The sequence below is a fragment of the Anopheles gambiae genome, chromosome 2 (assembly GCF_943734735.2).
Source record: "Anopheles gambiae chromosome 2, idAnoGambNW_F1_1, whole genome shotgun sequence".
Taxonomy (NCBI): domain Eukaryota; kingdom Metazoa; phylum Arthropoda; class Insecta; order Diptera; family Culicidae; genus Anopheles; species Anopheles gambiae.
Genome location: NC_064601.1, coordinates 69,848,168 through 69,870,937, shown reverse-complemented (window position 1 = coordinate 69,870,937; position 22,770 = coordinate 69,848,168). Strand labels below are relative to the sequence as shown.

The following is a 22,770-nucleotide window of genomic DNA, read 5'->3' as shown; positions in this document are numbered from 1 at the left end:
TATCGGGTCGGAGCCATCCGAAAGCGACGCGGAGTCGTTCGGGTCAACCCAAAAGGTATAAGTAGTTTCAGTGGGTGCAAATACTCCGATAGGTGCGAGAAAGCATAAACGACTCCGACCCGTGGGTGCTGCGAGTTCGGGTCGGGTCGGACCACGGTAGGTTCGGTTGCAACGAGTTCGAGTCGACCCAAAAGATCAGTAGGTGCGAGAAAGCATAAGCGACTCTGACCCGTTGGTGCAGCGAGTTCGGGTCGGGTATTGATTCCGGCTGACTCTTTTCATACGAGGACGTTCAAGAGGAAAACGTAGTGCAGCTCATTTCACACTTATATTCCGGCTCTGTTTTTCATGAACTATCCGCCGGCATCTACTACGCAAGCAGTGAATTTTGATCCAAAGATGCATGTAGAAAAAGTGAGGTTTTTCGCTATAATTTCAACTCTACTCTCTTCATCAATACTGTGGTGTGTCGGTTGATGTCTTTATCAATCGCAATAATATTTAGAAAATCATTTTTTTACCTTTACACTGTTGTATTCATGCGATTAGAGTACAGTTGTCCGCAATGTATTCTGTTTCTCTAGCCAAAGAGTCCCCAGAGCAATGGTTGGCCCCCGGCAAACGGGAAAGTTTACTGGCAGGCCCTGGTGCCCGCTACCGGGCTGAACGTTTTAAACACATAAACACTGAAGCGAGGCTGGTTACACCCGCAACTTACCTTGACATAATCCCGCAAAGCCTCGATAAGACATGCGCACGTCTCTTTAACTATTCTGCTGATAGAATGCCTCGACACCTAAAATTATATGTTGATTGATAAAAGTGTGCTTAGCAAAAAGCAAAAAGCAAAAATAATATCAGCAGCCTTTCCTGTTCCGTGATTGCTTTGCGGAAATCTGTGTCCATTTTCGCAATTTTTGGACCAACAAGGGACAGTAAATGGAAGAAATCTTCCTTCTTCATCCTTAAAAATCGGTTCATCGTCTCGTATATACCCGATGTCGTGATGTCGGTCAGTAGCCGGTTGCCGGTTTCGTTTCGGTTCAGGAATAAGTCCTGAACCCACAAATGACGTGCCTGCGGACTACGGGAACGAGATCGGGCACGATCCCGGACTTCGTTGTTGTCATTTTCAAGCTCTGGCTCGCTCATTTTTCCAAAAAATCGAGAACCACAAAAATTTTCACTTCTACTAAACACCGGCCGGCAAACGGTTCAAAAGATAAACAATGCACACTGCTGCGATCAAGGTGATAACATAGACTACCATTATATGTGGAAGATTTGGCTGTGGAAGCCATGATGGACGGAGTTTGGCAGATGGAAAGGAATGTTGTCGTGCGCTTTGTATGAAGCTTAGGCATCCAACTGTCAAATGACGATTTTCCCAGCAGTACTCGGCGTCCTGACCTGTAGCAATTTATTGATTTTGATCAACATGTCAAACGGCATACAGACAGCCTGGTCGAAAATTGATGAGACACCAAGCATGAATAATTTTGGCACTTAAATTATACCCACATCTAGCTTGCGCTGGTCGCCGCCAGATGCGCTATTGAATATAAAAATCACACCACGGAGTACGATCAATGTAGCCCGGCCTTAAGATTTTCGCGCATACAATTATGACGCACGATGTGTGTGCCTCGGCGTAATTCGCTACTCGTATAGCCGTCTCGCTTCTTCTTGTGTGTGGTTTATCGTTGCTCACCGCTTCAAGAACATTGCTGCTCACACACACGTCAGTCTGTGGCAAACAATTGGAGGGGGAGGTGTGTCGGTTTGCTCCAGAAATCGTGTGTGATTTTGGTGTTCTGAATTTGGTTCCATTGCTGTTTGTTTTAGCGAAATTAAAAAGGTAAGAATCATCAACCGATGTAAAAGTGTGAGAGTAAGATAATGCTGATGGTGACTGATGCTTTTCTTTGTTTCTTTTCCTGCTTTCATCCACCGATGGCGTCGAGCATCGCCGAGGGTGTGATCGAATGCGGAAAATTCTAAACGAGGAGCTTCATTCCGGATTTTGTTTGCAATAAGGTAAGTTATGATAACACACAAAGCATACCAAAAAAGAGTAAGTAATCTTATTCTTAACTTCCATTTCTTCAACAGCGCTGAACTCATCCTCCAGCTTACAACGAACGGTCAACGGATGAGGAAGGAGAGGAGGGACGGCAAAGGTACACGCACAAACGTGCACACATCAGCCTTGTCGGAGAACGAGAACACGGGAGAGGGAGGCCGGCAACGTATCGAACCTCTTCATTTACGCTCCCTCGTGCGTTCGTGCGTGCGTGCGCGCGCCCGTCTATGTGTGTGTGTGCATGCCTGCGTGCGTGGCTGTGTGTGTTTAGCCGCTTCGCGTTAACGGGATCCTACGGGATCACTATGCGAAAAACACCAAGAGAGGGATACAGTATTGGACAAGAAGATAGGGCCTTTTTTTTTTCAACGCACCATGCACATGGGAAAGGTTTATGTGTGGGTTGTATGTGGTTGTGTGGTTGTGTGGTTGTGTGGTTGTGTGTGTGTGTGTGTGTGTGTGTGTGTGTGTGTGTGTGTGTGTGTGTGTGTGTGTGTGTGTGTGTGTGTGTGTCTGTGTGTGTGTGTGTGTGTGTGTGTGTGTGTGTGTGTGTGTGTGTGTGTGTGAGTGTGTGTGTGTGTGTGTGTGTGTGTGTGTGTGTGTGTGTGAGTGTGTGTGTGTGTGTGTGTGTGTGTGTGTGTGTGTGTGTGTGTGTGTGTGTGTGTGTGTGTGTGTGAAAAAAAATAAAAACTACAAAAATGTAGTTCTGAAGCACGACGCGTGGGCTGCGATAGCGGCCAAGGAGGAGGTTTCGCCACAAGATGCGAAACATCTGTGGTCCCGACTTCTTGGCATTTATCGGACCAACAAGGCCAAGGTTAAGAACACGACGCAAACCGGTGCAGGTACATGTAGAAAAATATATATACAGTTAATTTATTATTTCTCATCCCAATTGACTATTGTTTTATTTTAGGCAATGACGACGTGTTCCGGCCACGGTGGTTCGCCTACCATGCGATGTCTTTTGTAGACGAGGCCACCCAAGTTGCGGTGCATGTAGACACGGTGAGTATGTTTATACTTATTTTAAATAACTAGTTGTGTGGGTCAACTAGTTTGTTTAATCTTTGGCGTGGAAGCTAATGTCAGCTTTCAAATCAATTTTACATAAATGCCTAGTATTGAGCATCAATACATTTGGGTATCCATGATTGATAAATGTTCTCCGACGAACTAATTGACCTTACTCACATTCTATTTAACTAACTTAATGCGAAGCTCGTTTGTTATATACATAAAAAAGCTCTCTTTTGCACTTATACAAATGAATCATTTCACACACGAAGTGTTCCTATGATTCTTAAAATGTACACATATACGGACGATCACGACAAGCAGGAAATACTGACCGGCGCACCACGTCAACAGCACGAGACCAATATGTATAGCCGTCCGGAATCATAGTGCTGACATGACGATGGATTCTTTCTTCGCTCGTTGTACAATTGCAATCGGCAATAACAATTGGCAATCGATCGTTGCGCTGGAAACAGGTGCGTAATTGATAGACGAGCGTACCCTGCTTGCTACGATCGTCCGTGATACTCCGCTATTTCAGCGGGTCGATGGCCAATTCGTCCGATAATGTGTTTGGGCGAGTCGCTATCGTGTACGTAGCTATAGTTAAGTTTCTCCATGATCAATCTTGAAGAGAATTGATTTTAGAAAGATTTTACTGTACATAGTTACGTGCGTATGATTATCGCCACGTTCGTCCACTCGATCCACCAGCAGCAACCAAACACAACAGGCATGTGGCCACGTTTATTCGGTGAGTGAGCTAGTAAGCCAGCCAGCAGTTTATCCAGCCGCTAATAGAGCAGGCGAGTAATGCTTTAAAAACTCCGTAGTTGTTGCACTCGCGTACTTAAATGTATATTATAAATAACCATGCTGGTAGTAATGTACAGAATAATCGGTGTAGTTGTATTTGCCATTTCATAATTTATTATTAATTTTAATATTCATGGTATTGGTTGGACGTAGAACGATTATGTTTTAAATGGTTTGCAATGTGGTTCCTTATGTCAGCAAGATTTTCTGAAGGTCGGGAAGCAATGTTTTGGAGATCGGTCAAGCCCCCTTCACTTCTCCAATCTCCATCGACTCGTCGCCCGCGAACAACCCTATCAAATGCAGACGGGGTGTGTATGTGTCCCGCAAAGCATGCTTGCGCAAAAAATTGTGCAAATAAACTGTTGTCAAAACAATGTTTTTGGCAACATCCGGCTGCAGTTGTATGCCTTTGAGCACTCTCCATCGATTCGCTAATATTCCAAGCGAATTTTCAACTGGCATACGACAAGTAGAGTGCATTTTGTTGAATGTACGCTCCATTGAATCAGGAGGATGCACCCCGCTGTACGGTCTTAAGCAGTAATTGGTAAAGGCAAATGCCTTGTCACCGAGAATAAAGTATGGGACTGGGGTTTGGTACGGGACCTGCAATGGCGTTGCTGGTGGAATGTTTAGTTGGTCGTTTTCTAGCTTGTGATACAGCCGTGTGTTTTTAAATATTCCACCGTCCGATTCCCTTACCACCAGCATCTGCCCATAAAAAGTTATAGTCAACATCGACCACAACCATTAATACAATACTAAAAAAAAATTGATAGTTGTGATATTCGGATCCGCTATTATGAGGGCAAATAATTTCAACGTGCTTCCCATCGATTGCATCTATTGCGTGAGGAAATCTCCAGCGCTGCTCAAATCGTCTTGAGATTGCAAGCCATTCTTCTTCGGTAGAGGGTAGCTAAAAGATGAGAAACATAAATTATGATTTTAATGTTCATTTTCTTTTTTTTTCAGCTTGGCTACGACGATGAGGGCCTCACTCCCCGTTCCCTCGTGGAGGCAGCCTACGCGGTTCCACAATCGTTGGACGACATCGATTGGGATGCCGCAGTTGCCTTCGACCCCGAGCCATTCTCTCCCACTCCTTCTTCCTACCCTTCTGCTTTATCCGTCACTCCTGGCACGATCCGCGAGGGAAACGGTGTGAGTGGGGCCCTCAACAACCGGCTGCAACAACCGGTTTCGGGCGCAACAGGCGCACCGGAAAATGCAGATCCGGACGATTTCGGCCTTTACGTGGCCGATGAGCTTCGGCTTATTTCGTCTCCAAAAAGGAGACGCATTATGAGTATTCAGCGGGAGTTATTAGAAACAATAAAAAAAAATCTTTAAAACATAACTTTGAATACTTTTTGAGTTTTGTATATCACATTAGTTACTTGATTGAAGAGCTACGTTCGAGGAAAAAAAAAGTTTCCGTTTTCATATTACATGAACCTTTTAGTAATGGGCGGGTCGACCCGAACCTATCGGGTCGGAGCCATCCGAAAGCGACGCGGAGTCGTTCGGGTCAACCCAAAAGGTATAAGTAGTTTCAGTGGGTGCAAATACTCCGATAGGTGCGAGAAAGCATAAACGACTCCGACCCGTGGGTGCTGCGAGTTCGGGTCGGGTCGGACCACGGTAGGTTCGGTTGCAACGAGTTCGAGTCGACCCAAAAGATCAGTAGGTGCGAGAAAGCATAAGCGACTCTGACCCGTTGGTGCAGCGAGTTCGGGTCGGGTATTGATTCCGGCTGACTCTTTTCATACGAGGACGTTCAAGAGGAAAACGTAGTGCAGCTCATTTCACACTTATATTCCGGCTCTGTTTTTCATGAACTATCCGCCGGCATCTACTACGCAAGCAGTGAATTTTGATCCAAAGATGCATGTAGAAAAAGTGAGGTTTTTCGCTATAATTTCAACTCTACTCTCTTCATCAATACTGTGGTGTGTCGGTTGATGTCTTTATCAATCGCAATAATATTTAGAAAATCATTTTTTTACCTTTACACTGTTGTATTCATGCGATTAGAGTACAGTTGTCCGCAATGTATTCTGTTTCTCTAGCCAAAGAGTCCCCAGAGCAATGGTTGGCCCCCGGCAAACGGGAAAGTTTACTGGCAGGCCCTGGTGCCCGCTACCGGGCTGAACGTTTTAAACACATAAACACTGAAGCGAGGCTGGTTACACCCGCAACTTACCTTGACATAATCCCGCAAAGCCTCGATAAGACATGCGCACGTCTCTTTAACTATTCTGCTGATAGAATGCCTCGACACCTAAAATTATATGTTGATTGATAAAAGTGTGCTTAGCAAAAAGCAAAAAGCAAAAATAATATCAGCAGCCTTTCCTGTTCCGTGATTGCTTTGCGGAAATCTGTGTCCATTTTCGCAATTTTTGGACCAACAAGGGACAGTAAATGGAAGAAATCTTCCTTCTTCATCCTTAAAAATCGGTTCATCGTCTCGTATATACCCGATGTCGTGATGTCGGTCAGTAGCCGGTTGCCGGTTTCGTTTCGGTTCAGGAATAAGTCCTGAACCCACAAATGACGTGCCTGCGGACTACGGGAACGAGATCGGGCACGATCCCGGACTTCGTTGTTGTCATTTTCAAGCTCTGGCTCGCTCATTTTTCCAAAAAATCGAGAACCACAAAAATTTTCACTTCTACTAAACACCGGCCGGCAAACGGTTCAAAAGATAAACAATGCACACTGCTGCGATCAAGGTGATAACATAGACTACCATTATATGTGGAAGATTTGGCTGTGGAAGCCATGATGGACGGAGTTTGGCAGATGGAAAGGAATGTTGTCGTGCGCTTTGTATGAAGCTTAGGCATCCAACTGTCAAATGACGATTTTCCCAGCAGTACTCGGCGTCCTGACCTGTAGCAATTTATTGATTTTGATCAACATGTCAAACGGCATACAGACAGCCTGGTCGAAAATTGATGAGACACCAAGCATGAATAATTTTGGCACTTAAATTATACCCACATCTAGCTTGCGCTGGTCGCCGCCAGATGCGCTATTGAATATAAAAATCACACCACGGAGTACGATCAATGTAGCCCGGCCTTAAGATTTTCGCGCATACAATTATGACGCACGATGTGTGTGCCGCGGCGTAATTCGCTACTCGTATAGCCGTCTCGCTTCTTCTTGTGTGTGGTTTATCGTTGCTCACCGCTTCAAGAACATTGCTGCTCACACACACGTCAGTCTGTGGCAAACAATTGGAGGGGGAGGTGTGTCGGTTTGCTCCAGAAATCGTGTGTGATTTTGGTGTTCTGAATTTGGTTCCATTGCTGTTTGTTTTAGCGAAATTAAAAAGGTAAGAATCATCAACCGATGTAAAAGTGTGAGAGTAAGATAATGCTGATGGTGACTGATGCTTTTCTTTGTTTCTTTTCCTGCTTTCATCCACCGATGGCGTCGAGCATCGCCGAGGGTGTGATCGAATGCGGAAAATTCTAAACGAGGAGCTTCATTCCGGATTTTGTTTGCAATAAGGTAAGTTATGATAACACACAAAGCATACCAAAAAAGAGTAAGTAATCTTATTCTTAACTTCCATTTCTTCAACAGCGCTGAACTCATCCTCCAGCTTACAACGAACGGTCAACGGATGAGGAAGGAGAGGAGGGACGGCAAAGGTACACGCACAAACGTGCACACATCAGCCTTGTCGGAGAACGAGAACACGGGAGAGGGAGGCCGGCAACGTATCGAACCTCTTCATTTACGCTCCCTCGTGCGTTCGTGCGTGCGTGCGCGCGCCCGTCTATGTGTGTGTGTGCATGCCTGCGTGCGTGGCTGTGTGTGTTTAGCCGCTTCGCGTTAACGGGATCCTACGGGATCACTATGCGAAAAACACCAAGAGAGGGATACAGTATTGGACAAGAAGATAGGGCCTTTTTTTTTCAACGCACCATGCACATGGGAAAGGTTTATGTGTGGGTTGTATGTGGTTGTGTGGTTGTGTGTGTGTGTGTGTGTGTGTGTGTGTGTGTGTGTGTGTGTGTGTGTGTGTGTGTGTGTGTGTGTGTGTGTGTGTGTGTGTGTGTGTGTGTGTTTGTGTGTGTGTGTGTGTGTGTGTGTGTGTGTGTGTGTGTGTGTGTGTGTGTGTGTGTGTGTGTGTGTGTGTGTGTGTGTGTGTGTGTGTGTGTGTGTGTGTGTGTGTGTGTGTGTGTGTGTGTGTGTGTGTGTGTGTGTGTGTGTGTGTGTGTGTGTGTGTGTGTGTGTGTGTGTGTGTGTGTGTGTGTGTGTGTGTGTGTGTGTGTGTGTGTGTGTGTGTGTGTGTGTGTGTGTGTGTGTGTGTGTGTGTGTGTGTGTGTGTGTGTGTGTGTGTGTGTGTGTGTGTGTGTGTGTGTGTGTGTGTGTGTGTGTGTGTGTGTGTGTGTGTGTGTGTGTGTGTGTGTGTGTGTGTGTGTGTGTGTGTGTGTGTGTGTGTGTGTGTGTGAACTGTTGTCTGTGAGTCGCCGACTCGGCTCGGGGAACGGCTTTGTCGTATTGCTTGGTAGAACGTTTTTTTTATCAAATTGTAAACAAAACTTACCGGCCTATTTGTATACATTTAGCATACAAATAGCACGTGTTATAATTATCACTGTGGTTCCGGTGTAACGGCTAGCATGACCGAATTATCACGCGATTATCGACCTTTCTGTTGTTTTAATTGAAATTAAAAAAGGGAAATATTTAACTGAATTTTCTTTTTCATTCCAGGATCATGAAAAAAGCCTCCGCTTCATTGCCGAGGTGCAAAAGCACCGTGTTTTGTGGGAGAAAAAAAATAAAAACTACAAAAATGTAGTTTTGAAGGACGACGCGTGGGCTGCGATAGCGGCCAAGGAGGAGGTTTCGCCACAAGATGCGAAACATCTGTGGTCCCGACTTCTTGGCATTTATCGGACCAACAAGGCCAAGGTTAAGAACACGACGCAAACCGGTGCAGGTACATGTAGAAAAATATATATACAGTTAATTTATTATTTCTCATCCCAATTGACTATTGTTTTATTTTAGGCAATGACGACGTGTTCCGGCCACGGTGGTTCGCCTACCATGCGATGTCTTTTGTAGACGAGGCCACCCAAGTTGCGGTGCATGTAGACACGGTGAGTATGTTTATACTTATTTTAAATAACTAGTGGTGTGGGTCAACTAGTTTGTTTAATCTTTGGCGTGGAAGCTAATGTCAGCTTTCAAATCAATTTTACATAAATGCCTAGTATTGAGCATCAATACATTTGGGTATCCATGATTGATAAATGTTCTCCGACGAACTAATTGACCTTACTCACATTCTATTTAACTAACTTAATGCGAAGCTCGTTTGTTATATACATAAAAAAGCTCTCTTTTGCACTTATATAATTAACATTTTGACGAACAAAGTATATCATATAATTCAACTGGTGGTTTTCCCCATAACACCACAGTAGTATGTGCTTCGTTCGTCAAAGTTTTAATACAAATGAATCATTTCACACACGAAGTGTTCCTATGATTCTTAAAATGTACACATATACGGACGATCACGACAAGCAGGAAATACTGACCGGCGCACCACGTCAACAGCACGAGACCAATATGTATAGCCGTCCGGAATCATAGTGCTGACATGACGATGGATTCTTTCTTCGCTCGTTGTACAATTGCAATCGGCAATAACAATTGGCAATCGATCGTTGCGCTGGAAACAGGTGCGTAATTGATAGACGAGCGTACCCTGCTTGCTACGATCGTCCGTGATACTCCGCTATTTCAGCGGGTCGATGGCCAATTCGTCCGATAATGTGTTTGGGCGAGTCGCTATCGTGTACGTAGCTATAGTTAAGTTTCTCCATGATCAATCTTGAAGAGAATTGATTTTAGAAAGATTTTACTGTACATAGTTACGTGCGTATGATTATCGCCACGTTCGTCCACTCGATCCACCAGCAGCAACCAAACACAACAGGCATGTGGCCACGTTTATTCGGTGAGTGAGCTAGTAAGCCAGCCAGCAGTTTATCCAGCCGCTAATAGAGCAGGCGAGTAATGCTTTAAAAACTCCGTAGTTGTTGCACTCGCGTACTTAAATGTATATTATAAATAACCATGCTGGTAGTAATGTACAGAATAATCGGTGTAGTTGTATTTGCCATTTCATAATTTATTATTAATTTTAATATTCATGGTATTGGTTGGACGTAGAACGATTATGTTTTAAATGGTTTGCAATGTGGTTCCTTATGTCAGCAAGATTTTCTGAAGGTCGGGAAGCAATGTTTTGGAGATCGGTCAAGCCCCCTTCACTTCTCCAATCTCCATCGACTCGTCGCCCGCGAACAACCCTATCAAATGCAGACGGGGTGTGTATGTGTCCCGCAAAGCATGCTTGCGCAAAAAATTGTGCAAATAAACTGTTGTCAAAACAATGTTTTTGGCAACATCCGGCTGCAGTTGTATGCCTTTGAGCACTCTCCATCGATTCGCTAATATTCCAAGCGAATTTTCAACTGGCATACGACAAGTAGAGTGCATTTTGTTGAATGTACGCTCCATTGAATCAGGAGGATGCACCCCGCTGTACGGTCTTAAGCAGTAATTGGTAAAGGCAAATGCCTTGTCACCGAGAATAAAGTATGGGACTGGGGTTTGGTACGGGACCTGCAATGGCGTTGCTGGTGGAATGTTTAGTTGGTCGTTTTCTAGCTTGTGATACAGCCGTGTGTTTTTAAATATTCCACCGTCCGATTCCCTTACCACCAGCATCTGCCCATAAAAAGTTATAGTCAACATCGACCACAACCATTAATACAATACTAAAAAAAAATTGATAGTTGTGATATTCGGATCCGCTATTATGAGGGCAAATAATTTCAACGTGCTTCCCATCGATTGCATCTATTGCGTGAGGAAATCTCCAGCGCTGCTCAAATCGTCTTGAGATTGCAAGCCATTCTTCTTCGGTAGAGGGTAGCTAAAAGATGAGAAACATAAATTATGATTTTAATGTTCATTTTCTTTTTTTTCAGCTTGGCTACGACGATGAGGGCCTCACTCCCCGTTCCCTCGTGGAGGCAGCCTACGCGGTTCCACAATCGTTGGACGACATCGATTGGGATGCCGCAGTTGCCTTCGACCCCGAGCCATTCTCTCCCACTCCTTCTTCCTACCCTTCTGCTTTATCCGTCACTCCTGGCACGATCCGCGAGGGAAACGGTGTGAGTGGGGCCCTCAACAACCGGCTGCAACAACCGGTTTCGGGCGCAACAGGCGCACCGGAAAATGCAGATCCGGACGATTTCGGCCTTTACGTGGCCGATGAGCTTCGGCTTATTTCGTCTCCAAAAAGGAGACGCATTATGAGTATTCAGCGGGAGTTATTAGAAACAATAAAAAAAAATCTTTAAAACATAACTTTGAATACTTTTTGAGTTTTGTATATCACATTAGTTACTTGATTGAAGAGCTACGTTCGAGGAAAAAAAAAGTTTCCGTTTTCATATTACATGAACCTTTTAGTAATGGGCGGGTCGACCCGAACCTATCGGGTCGGAGCCATCCGAAAGCGACGCGGAGTCGTTCGGGTCAACCCAAAAGGTATAAGTAGTTTCAGTGGGTGCAAATACTCCGATAGGTGCGAGAAAGCATAAACGACTCCGACCCGTGGGTGCTGCGAGTTCGGGTCGGGTCGGACCACGGTAGGTTCGGTTGCAACGAGTTCGAGTCGACCCAAAAGATCAGTAGGTGCGAGAAAGCATAAGCGACTCTGACCCGTTGGTGCAGCGAGTTCGGGTCGGGTATTGATTCCGGCTGACTCTTTTCATACGAGGACGTTCAAGAGGAAAACGTAGTGCAGCTCATTTCACACTTATATTCCGGCTCTGTTTTTCATGAACTATCCGCCGGCATCTACTACGCAAGCAGTGAATTTTGATCCAAAGATGCATGTAGAAAAAGTGAGGTTTTTCGCTATAATTTCAACTCTACTCTCTTCATCAATACTGTGGTGTGTCGGTTGATGTCTTTATCAATCGCAATAATATTTAGAAAATCATTTTTTTACCTTTACACTGTTGTATTCATGCGATTAGAGTACAGTTGTCCGCAATGTATTCTGTTTCTCTAGCCAAAGAGTCCCCAGAGCAATGGTTGGCCCCCGGCAAACGGGAAAGTTTACTGGCAGGCCCTGGTGCCCGCTACCGGGCTGAACGTTTTAAACACATAAACACTGAAGCGAGGCTGGTTACACCCGCAACTTACCTTGACATAATCCCGCAAAGCCTCGATAAGACATGCGCACGTCTCTTTAACTATTCTGCTGATAGAATGCCTCGACACCTAAAATTATATGTTGATTGATAAAAGTGTGCTTAGCAAAAAGCAAAAAGCAAAAATAATATCAGCAGCCTTTCCTGTTCCGTGATTGCTTTGCGGAAATCTGTGTCCATTTTCGCAATTTTTGGACCAACAAGGGACAGTAAATGGAAGAAATCTTCCTTCTTCATCCTTAAAAATCGGTTCATCGTCTCGTATATACCCGATGTCGTGATGTCGGTCAGTAGCCGGTTGCCGGTTTCGTTTCGGTTCAGGAATAAGTCCTGAACCCACAAATGACGTGCCTGCGGACTACGGGAACGAGATCGGGCACGATCCCGGACTTCGTTGTTGTCATTTTCAAGCTCTGGCTCGCTCATTTTTCCAAAAAATCGAGAACCACAAAAATTTTCACTTCTACTAAACACCGGCCGGCAAACGGTTCAAAAGATAAACAATGCACACTGCTGCGATCAAGGTGATAACATAGACTACCATTATATGTGGAAGATTTGGCTGTGGAAGCCATGATGGACGGAGTTTGGCAGATGGAAAGGAATGTTGTCGTGCGCTTTGTATGAAGCTTAGGCATCCAACTGTCAAATGACGATTTTCCCAGCAGTACTCGGCGTCCTGACCTGTAGCAATTTATTGATTTTGATCAACATGTCAAACGGCATACAGACAGCCTGGTCGAAAATTGATGAGACACCAAGCATGAATAATTTTGGCACTTAAATTATACCCACATCTAGCTTGCGCTGGTCGCCGCCAGATGCGCTATTGAATATAAAAATCACACCACGGAGTACGATCAATGTAGCCCGGCCTTAAGATTTTCGCGCATACAATTATGACGCACGATGTGTGTGCCTCGGCGTAATTCGCTACTCGTATAGCCGTCTCGCTTCTTCTTGTGTGTGGTTTATCGTTGCTCACCGCTTCAAGAACATTGCTGCTCACACACACGTCAGTCTGTGGCAAACAATTGGAGGGGGAGGTGTGTCGGTTTGCTCCAGAAATCGTGTGTGATTTTGGTGTTCTGAATTTGGTTCCATTGCTGTTTGTTTTAGCGAAATTAAAAAGGTAAGAATCATCAACCGATGTAAAAGTGTGAGAGTAAGATAATGCTGATGGTGACTGATGCTTTTCTTTGTTTCTTTTCCTGCTTTCATCCACCGATGGCGTCGAGCATCGCCGAGGGTGTGATCGAATGCGGAAAATTCTAAACGAGGAGCTTCATTCCGGATTTTGTTTGCAATAAGGTAAGTTATGATAACACACAAAGCATACCAAAAAAGAGTAAGTAATCTTATTCTTAACTTCCATTTCTTCAACAGCGCTGAACTCATCCTCCAGCTTACAACGAACGGTCAACGGATGAGGAAGGAGAGGAGGGACGGCAAAGGTACACGCACAAACGTGCACACATCAGCCTTGTCGGAGAACGAGAACACGGGAGAGGGAGGCCGGCAACGTATCGAACCTCTTCATTTACGCTCCCTCGTGCGTTCGTGCGTGCGTGCGCGCGCCCGTCTATGTGTGTGTGTGCATGCCTGCGTGCGTGGCTGTGTGTGTTTAGCCGCTTCGCGTTAACGGGATCCTACGGGATCACTATGCGAAAAACACCAAGAGAGGGATACAGTATTGGACAAGAAGATAGGGCCTTTTTTTTTTCAACGCACCATGCACATGGGAAAGGTTTATGTGTGGGTTGTATGTGGTTGTGTGGTTGTGTGGTTGTGTGGTTGTGTGTGTGTGTGTGTGTGTGTGTGTGTGTGTGTGTGTGTGTGTGTGTGTGTGTGTGTGTGTGTGTGTGTGTGTGTCTGTGTGTGTGTGTGTGTGTGTGTGTGTGTGTGTGTGTGTGTGTGTGTGTGTGTGTGTGTGTGTGTGTGTGTGTGAGTGTGTGTGTGTGTGTGTGTGTGTGTGTGTGTGTGTGTGTGTGTGTGAGTGTGTGTGTGTGTGTGTGTGTGTGTGTGTGTGTGTGTGTGTGTGTGTGTGTGTGTGTGTGTGTGTGAAAAAAAATAAAAACTACAAAAATGTAGTTCTGAAGCACGACGCGTGGGCTGCGATAGCGGCCAAGGAGGAGGTTTCGCCACAAGATGCGAAACATCTGTGGTCCCGACTTCTTGGCATTTATCGGACCAACAAGGCCAAGGTTAAGAACACGACGCAAACCGGTGCAGGTACATGTAGAAAAATATATATACAGTTAATTTATTATTTCTCATCCCAATTGACTATTGTTTTATTTTAGGCAATGACGACGTGTTCCGGCCACGGTGGTTCGCCTACCATGCGATGTCTTTTGTAGACGAGGCCACCCAAGTTGCGGTGCATGTAGACACGGTGAGTATGTTTATACTTATTTTAAATAACTAGTTGTGTGGGTCAACTAGTTTGTTTAATCTTTGGCGTGGAAGCTAATGTCAGCTTTCAAATCAATTTTACATAAATGCCTAGTATTGAGCATCAATACATTTGGGTATCCATGATTGATAAATGTTCTCCGACGAACTAATTGACCTTACTCACATTCTATTTAACTAACTTAATGCGAAGCTCGTTTGTTATATACATAAAAAAGCTCTCTTTTGCACTTATACAAATGAATCATTTCACACACGAAGTGTTCCTATGATTCTTAAAATGTACACATATACGGACGATCACGACAAGCAGGAAATACTGACCGGCGCACCACGTCAACAGCACGAGACCAATATGTATAGCCGTCCGGAATCATAGTGCTGACATGACGATGGACTCTTTCTTCGCTCGTTGTACAATTGCAATCGGCAATAACAATTGGCAATCGATCGTTGCGCTGGAAACAGGTGCGTAATTGATAGACGAGCGTACCCTGCTTGCTACGATCGTCCGTGATACTCCGCTATTTCAGCGGGTCGATGGCCAATTCGTCCGATAATGTGTTTGGGCGAGTCGCTATCGTGTACGTAGCTATAGTTAAGTTTCTCCATGATCAATCTTGAAGAGAATTGATTTTAGAAAGATTTTACTGTACATAGTTACGTGCGTATGATTATCGCCACGTTCGTCCACTCGATCCACCAGCAGCAACCAAACACAACAGGCATGTGGCCACGTTTATTCGGTGAGTGAGCTAGTAAGCCAGCCAGCAGTTTATCCAGCCGCTAATAGAGCAGGCGAGTAATGCTTTAAAAACTCCGTAGTTGTTGCACTCGCGTACTTAAATGTATATTATAAATAACCATGCTGGTAGTAATGTACAGAATAATCGGTGTAGTTGTATTTGCCATTTCATAATTTATTATTAATTTTAATATTCATGGTATTGGTTGGACGTAGAACGATTATGTTTTAAATGGTTTGCAATGTGGTTCCTTATGTCAGCAAGATTTTCTGAAGGTCGGGAAGCAATGTTTTGGAGATCGGTCAAGCCCCCTTCACTTCTCCAATCTCCATCGACTCGTCGCCCGCGAACAACCCTATCAAATGCAGACGGGGTGTGTATGTGTCCCGCAAAGCATGCTTGCGCAAAAAATTGTGCAAATAAACTGTTGTCAAAACAATGTTTTTGGCAACATCCGGCTGCAGTTGTATGCCTTTGAGCACTCTCCATCGATTCGCTAATATTCCAAGCGAATTTTCAACTGGCATACGACAAGTAGAGTGCATTTTGTTGAATGTACGCTCCATTGAATCAGGAGGATGCACCCCGCTGTACGGTCTTAAGCAGTAATTGGTAAAGGCAAATGCCTTGTCACCGAGAATAAAGTATGGGACTGGGGTTTGGTACGGGACCTGCAATGGCGTTGCTGGTGGAATGTTTAGTTGGTCGTTTTCTAGCTTGTGATACAGCCGTGTGTTTTTAAATATTCCACCGTCCGATTCCCTTACCACCAGCATCTGCCCATAAAAAGTTATAGTCAACATCGACCACAACCATTAATACAATACTAAAAAAAAATTGATAGTTGTGATATTCGGATCCGCTATTATGAGGGCAAATAATTTCAACGTGCTTCCCATCGATTGCATCTATTGCGTGAGGAAATCTCCAGCGCTGCTCAAATCGTCTTGAGATTGCAAGCCATTCTTCTTCGGTAGAGGGTAGCTAAAAGATGAGAAACATAAATTATGATTTTAATGTTCATTTTCTTTTTTTTTCAGCTTGGCTACGACGATGAGGGCCTCACTCCCCGTTCCCTCGTGGAGGCAGCCTACGCGGTTCCACAATCGTTGGACGACATCGATTGGGATGCCGCAGTTGCCTTCGACCCCGAGCCATTCTCTCCCACTCCTTCTTCCTACCCTTCTGCTTTATCCGTCACTCCTGGCACGATCCGCGAGGGAAACGGTGTGAGTGGGGCCCTCAACAACCGGCTGCAACAACCGGTTTCGGGCGCAACAGGCGCACCGGAAAATGCAGATCCGGACGATTTCGGCCTTTACGTGGCCGATGAGCTTCGGCTTATTTCGTCTCCAAAAAGGAGACGCATTATGAGTATTCAGCGGGAGTTATTAGAAACAATAAAAAAAAATCTTTAAAACATAACTTTGAATACTTTTTGAGTTTTGTATATCACATTAGTTACTTGATTGAAGAGCTACGTTCGAGGAAAAAAAAAGTTTCCGTTTTCATATTACATGAACCTTTTAGTAATGGGCGGGTCGACCCGAACCTATCGGGTCGGAGCCATCCGAAAGCGACGCGGAGTCGTTCGGGTCAACCCAAAAGGTATAAGTAGTTTCAGTGGGTGCAAATACTCCGATAGGTGCGAGAAAGCATAAACGACTCCGACCCGTGGGTGCTGCGAGTTCGGGTCGGGTCGGACCACGGTAGGTTCGGTTGCAACGAGTTCGAGTCGACCCAAAAGATCAGTAGGTGCGAGAAAGCATAAGCGACTCTGACCCGTTGGTGCAGCGAGTTCGGGTCGGGTATTGATTCCGGCTGACTCTTTTCATACGAGGACGTTCAAGAGGAAAACGTAGTGCAGCTCATTTCACACTTATATTCCGGCTCTGTTTTTCATGAACTATCCGCCGGCATCTACTACGCAAGCAGTGAATTTTGATCCAAAGATGCATGTAGAAAAAGTGAGGTTTTTCGCTATAATTTCAACTCTACTCTCTTCATCAATACTGTGGTGTGTCGGTTGATGTCTTTATCAATCGCAATAATATTTAGAAAATCATTTTTTTACCTTTACACTGTTGTATTCATGCGATTAGAGTACAGTTGTCCGCAATGTATTCTGTTTCTCTAGCCAAAGAGTCCCCAGAGCAATGGTTGGCCCCCGGCAAACGGGAAAGTTTACTGGCAGGCCCTGGTGCCCGCTACCGGGCTGAACGTTTTAAACACATAAACACTGAAGCGAGGCTGGTTACACCCGCAACTTACCTTGACATAATCCCGCAAAGCCTCGATAAGACATGCGCACGTCTCTTTAACTATTCTGCTGATAGAATGCCTCGACACCTAAAATTATATGTTGATTGATAAAAGTGTGCTTAGCAAAAAGCAAAAAGCAAAAATAATATCAGCAGCCTTTCCTGTTCCGTGATTGCTTTGCGGAAATCTGTGTCCATTTTCGCAATTTTTGGACCAACAAGGGACAGTAAATGGAAGAAATCTTCCTTCTTCATCCTTAAAAATCGGTTCATCGTCTCGTATATACCCGATGTCGTGATGTCGGTCAGTAGCCGGTTGCCGGTTTCGTTTCGGTTCAGGAATAAGTCCTGAACCCACAAATGACGTGCCTGCGGACTACGGGAACGAGATCGGGCACGATCCCGGACTTCGTTGTTGTCATTTTCAAGCTCTGGCTCGCTCATTTTTCCAAAAAATCGAGAACCACAAAAATTTTCACTTCTACTAAACACCGGCCGGCAAACGGTTCAAAAGATAAACAATGCACACTGCTGCGATCAAGGTGATAACATAGACTACCATTATATGTGGAAGATTTGGCTGTGGAAGCCATGATGGACGGAGTTTGGCAGATGGAAAGGAATGTTGTCGTGCGCTTTGTATGAAGCTTAGGCATCCAACTGTCAAATGACGATTTTCCCAGCAGTACTCGGCGTCCTGACCTGTAGCAATTTATTGATTTTGATCAACATGTCAAACGGCATACAGACAGCCTGGTCGAAAATTGATGAGACACCAAGCATGAATAATTTTGGCACTTAAATTATACCCACATCTAGCTTGCGCTGGTCGCCGCCAGATGCGCTATTGAATATAAAAATCACACCACGGAGTACGATCAATGTAGCCCGGCCTTAAGATTTTCGCGCATACAATTATGACGCACGATGTGTGTGCCGCGGCGTAATTCGCTACTCGTATAGCCGTCTCGCTTCTTCTTGTGTGTGGTTTATCGTTGCTCACCGCTTCAAGAACATTGCTGCTCACACACACGTCAGTCTGTGGCAAACAATTGGAGGGGGAGGTGTGTCGGTTTGCTCCAGAAATCGTGTGTGATTTTGGTGTTCTGAATTTGGTTCCATTGCTGTTTGTTTTAGCGAAATTAAAAAGGTAAGAATCATCAACCGATGTAAAAGTGTGAGAGTAAGATAATGCTGATGGTGACTGATGCTTTTCTTTGTTTCTTTTCCTGCTTTCATCCACCGATGGCGTCGAGCATCGCCGAGGGTGTGATCGAATGCGGAAAATTCTAAACGAGGAGCTTCATTCCGGATTTTGTTTGCAATAAGGTAAGTTATGATAACACACAAAGCATACCAAAAAAGAGTAAGTAATCTTATTCTTAACTTCCATTTCTTCAACAGCGCTGAACTCATCCTCCAGCTTACAACGAACGGTCAACGGATGAGGAAGGAGAGGAGGGACGGCAAAGGTACACGCACAAACGTGCACACATCAGCCTTGTCGGAGAACGAGAACACGGGAGAGGGAGGCCGGCAACGTATCGAACCTCTTCATTTACGCTCCCTCGTGCGTTCGTGCGTGCGTGCGCGCGCCCGTCTATGTGTGTGTGTGCATGCCTGCGTGCGTGGCTGTGTGTGTTTAGCCGCTTCGCGTTAACGGGATCCTACGGGATCACTATGCGAAAAACACCAAGAGAGGGATACAGTATTGGACAAGAAGATAGGGCCTTTTTTTTTCAACGCACCATGCACATGGGAAAGGTTTATGTGTGGGTTGTATGTGGTTGTGTGGTTGTGTGTGTGTGTGTGTGTGTGTGTGTGTGTGTGTGTGTGTGTGTGTGTGTGTGTGTGTGTGTGTGTGTGTGTGTGTGTGTGTGTGTGTGTGTGTGTGTGTGTGTGTGTGTGTGTGTGTGTGTGTGTGTGTGTGTGTGTGTGTGTGTGTGTGTGTGTGTGTGTGTGTGTGTGTGTGTGTGTGTGTGTGTGTGTGTGTGTGTGTGTGTGTGTGTGTGTGTGTGTGTGTGTGTGTGTGTGTGTGTGTGTGTGTGTGTGTGTGTGTGTGTGTGTGTGTGTGTGTGTGTGTGTGTGTGTGTGTGTGTGTGTGTGTGTGTGTGTGTGTGTGTGTGTGTGTGTGTGTGTGTGTGTGTGTGTGTGTGTGTGTGTGTGTGTGTGTGTGTGTGTGTGTGTGTGTGTGTGTGTGTGTGTGTGTGTGTGTGTGTGTGTGTGTGTGTGTGTGTGTGTGTGTGTGTGAACTGTTGTCTGTGAGTCGCCGACTCGGCTCGGGGAACGGCTTTGTCGTATTGCTTGGTAGAACGTTTTTTTTATCAAATTGTAAACAAAACTTACCGGCCTATTTGTATACATTTAGCATACAAATAGCACGTGTTATAATTATCACTGTGGTTCCGGTGTAACGGCTAGCATGACCGAATTATCACGCGATTATCGACCTTTCTGTTGTTTTAATTGAAATTAAAAAAGGGAAATATTTAACTGAATTTTCTTTTTCATTCCAGGATCATGAAAAAAGCCTCCGCTTCATTGCCGAGGTGCAAAAGCACCGTGTTTTGTGGGAGAAAAAAAATAAAAACTACAAAAATGTAGTTTTGAAGGACGACGCGTGGGCTGCGATAGCGGCCAAGGAGGAGGTTTCGCCACAAGATGCGAAACATCTGTGGTCCCGACTTCTTGGCATTTATCGGACCAACAAGGCCAAGGTTAAGAACACGACGCAAACCGGTGCAGGTACATGTAGAAAAATATATATACAGTTAATTTATTATTTCTCATCCCAATTGACTATTGTTTTATTTTAGGCAATGACGACGTGTTCCGGCCACGGTGGTTCGCCTACCATGCGATGTCTTTTGTAGACGAGGCCACCCAAGTTGCGGTGCATGTAGACACGGTGAGTATGTTTATACTTATTTTAAATAACTAGTGGTGTGGGTCAACTAGTTTGTTTAATCTTTGGCGTGGAAGCTAATGTCAGCTTTCAAATCAATTTTACATAAATGCCTAGTATTGAGCATCAATACATTTGGGTATCCATGATTGATAAATGTTCTCCGACGAACTAATTGACCTTACTCACATTCTATTTAACTAACTTAATGCGAAGCTCGTTTGTTATATACATAAAAAAGCTCTCTTTTGCACTTATATAATTAACATTTTGACGAACAAAGTATATCATATAATTCAACTGGTGGTTTTCCCCATAACACCACAGTAGTATGTGCTTCGTTCGTCAAAGTTTTAATACAAATGAATCATTTCACACACGAAGTGTTCCTATGATTCTTAAAATGTACACATATACGGACGATCACGACAAGCAGGAAATACTGACCGGCGCACCACGTCAACAGCACGAGACCAATATGTATAGCCGTCCGGAATCATAGTGCTGACATGACGATGGATTCTTTCTTCGCTCGTTGTACAATTGCAATCGGCAATAACAATTGGCAATCGATCGTTGCGCTGGAAACAGGTGCGTAATTGATAGACGAGCGTACCCTGCTTGCTACGATCGTCCGTGATACTCCGCTATTTCAGCGGGTCGATGGCCAATTCGTCCGATAATGTGTTTGGGCGAGTCGCTATCGTGTACGTAGCTATAGTTAAGTTTCTCCATGATCAATCTTGAAGAGAATTGATTTTAGAAAGATTTTACTGTACATAGTTACGTGCGTATGATTATCGCCACGTTCGTCCACTCGATCCACCAGCAGCAACCAAACACAACAGGCATGTGGCCACGTTTATTCGGTGAGTGAGCTAGTAAGCCAGCCAGCAGTTTATCCAGCCGCTAATAGAGCAGGCGAGTAATGCTTTAAAAACTCCGTAGTTGTTGCACTCGCGTACTTAAATGTATATTATAAATAACCATGCTGGTAGTAATGTACAGAATAATCGGTGTAGTTGTATTTGCCATTTCATAATTTATTATTAATTTTAATATTCATGGTATTGGTTGGACGTAGAACGATTATGTTTTAAATGGTTTGCAATGTGGTTCCTTATGTCAGCAAGATTTTCTGAAGGTCGGGAAGCAATGTTTTGGAGATCGGTCAAGCCCCCTTCACTTCTCCAATCTCCATCGACTCGTCGCCCGCGAACAACCCTATCAAATGCAGACGGGGTGTGTATGTGTCCCGCAAAGCATGCTTGCGCAAAAAATTGTGCAAATAAACTGTTGTCAAAACAATGTTTTTGGCAACATCCGGCTGCAGTTGTATGCCTTTGAGCACTCTCCATCGATTCGCTAATATTCCAAGCGAATTTTCAACTGGCATACGACAAGTAGAGTGCATTTTGTTGAATGTACGCTCCATTGAATCAGGAGGATGCACCCCGCTGTACGGTCTTAAGCAGTAATTGGTAAAGGCAAATGCCTTGTCACCGAGAATAAAGTATGGGACTGGGGTTTGGTACGGGACCTGCAATGGCGTTGCTGGTGGAATGTTTAGTTGGTCGTTTTCTAGCTTGTGATACAGCCGTGTGTTTTTAAATATTCCACCGTCCGATTCCCTTACCACCAGCATCTGCCCATAAAAAGTTATAGTCAACATCGACCACAACCATTAATACAATACTAAAAAAAAATTGATAGTTGTGATATTCGGATCCGCTATTATGAGGGCAAATAATTTCAACGTGCTTCCCATCGATTGCATCTATTGCGTGAGGAAATCTCCAGCGCTGCTCAAATCGTCTTGAGATTGCAAGCCATTCTTCTTCGGTAGAGGGTAGCTAAAAGATGAGAAACATAAATTATGATTTTAATGTTCATTTTCTTTTTTTTTCAGCTTGGCTACGACGATGAGGGCCTCACTCCCCGTTCCCTCGTGGAGGCAGCCTACGCGGTTCCACAATCGTTGGACGACATCGATTGGGATGCCGCAGTTGCCTTCGACCCCGAGCCATTCTCTCCCACTCCTTCTTCCTACCCTTCTGCTTTATCCGTCACTCCTGGCACGATCCGCGAGGGAAACGGTGTGAGTGGGGCCCTCAACAACCGGCTGCAACAACCGGTTTCGGGCGCAACAGGCGCACCGGAAAATGCAGATCCGGACGATTTCGGCCTTTACGTGGCCGATGAGCTTCGGCTTATTTCGTCTCCAAAAAGGAGACGCATTATGAGT

The 22,770-nt window shown here is 44.8% G+C and overlaps 1 protein-coding gene across 5 annotated transcripts in view; it reads right to left on the bottom strand.

The window, feature by feature from the left end:
- The window catches only part of LOC133391068 (uncharacterized), a 149,185-nt gene that overhangs the window by 11,272 nt on the left and 115,143 nt on the right, over positions 1–22,770 (bottom strand). The window contains exon 1 of one of the 5 annotated variants that reach the window (XR_009764560.1): positions 719–1,601. The exons of the other annotated variants lie outside the window; for them this stretch is intronic. The gene's annotated coding sequence lies outside the window, so the exon portion shown is untranslated. Of the gene's footprint in view, positions 1–718; positions 1,602–22,770 lie in introns of those variants that run through there. 5 annotated transcript variants of the gene reach the window in all.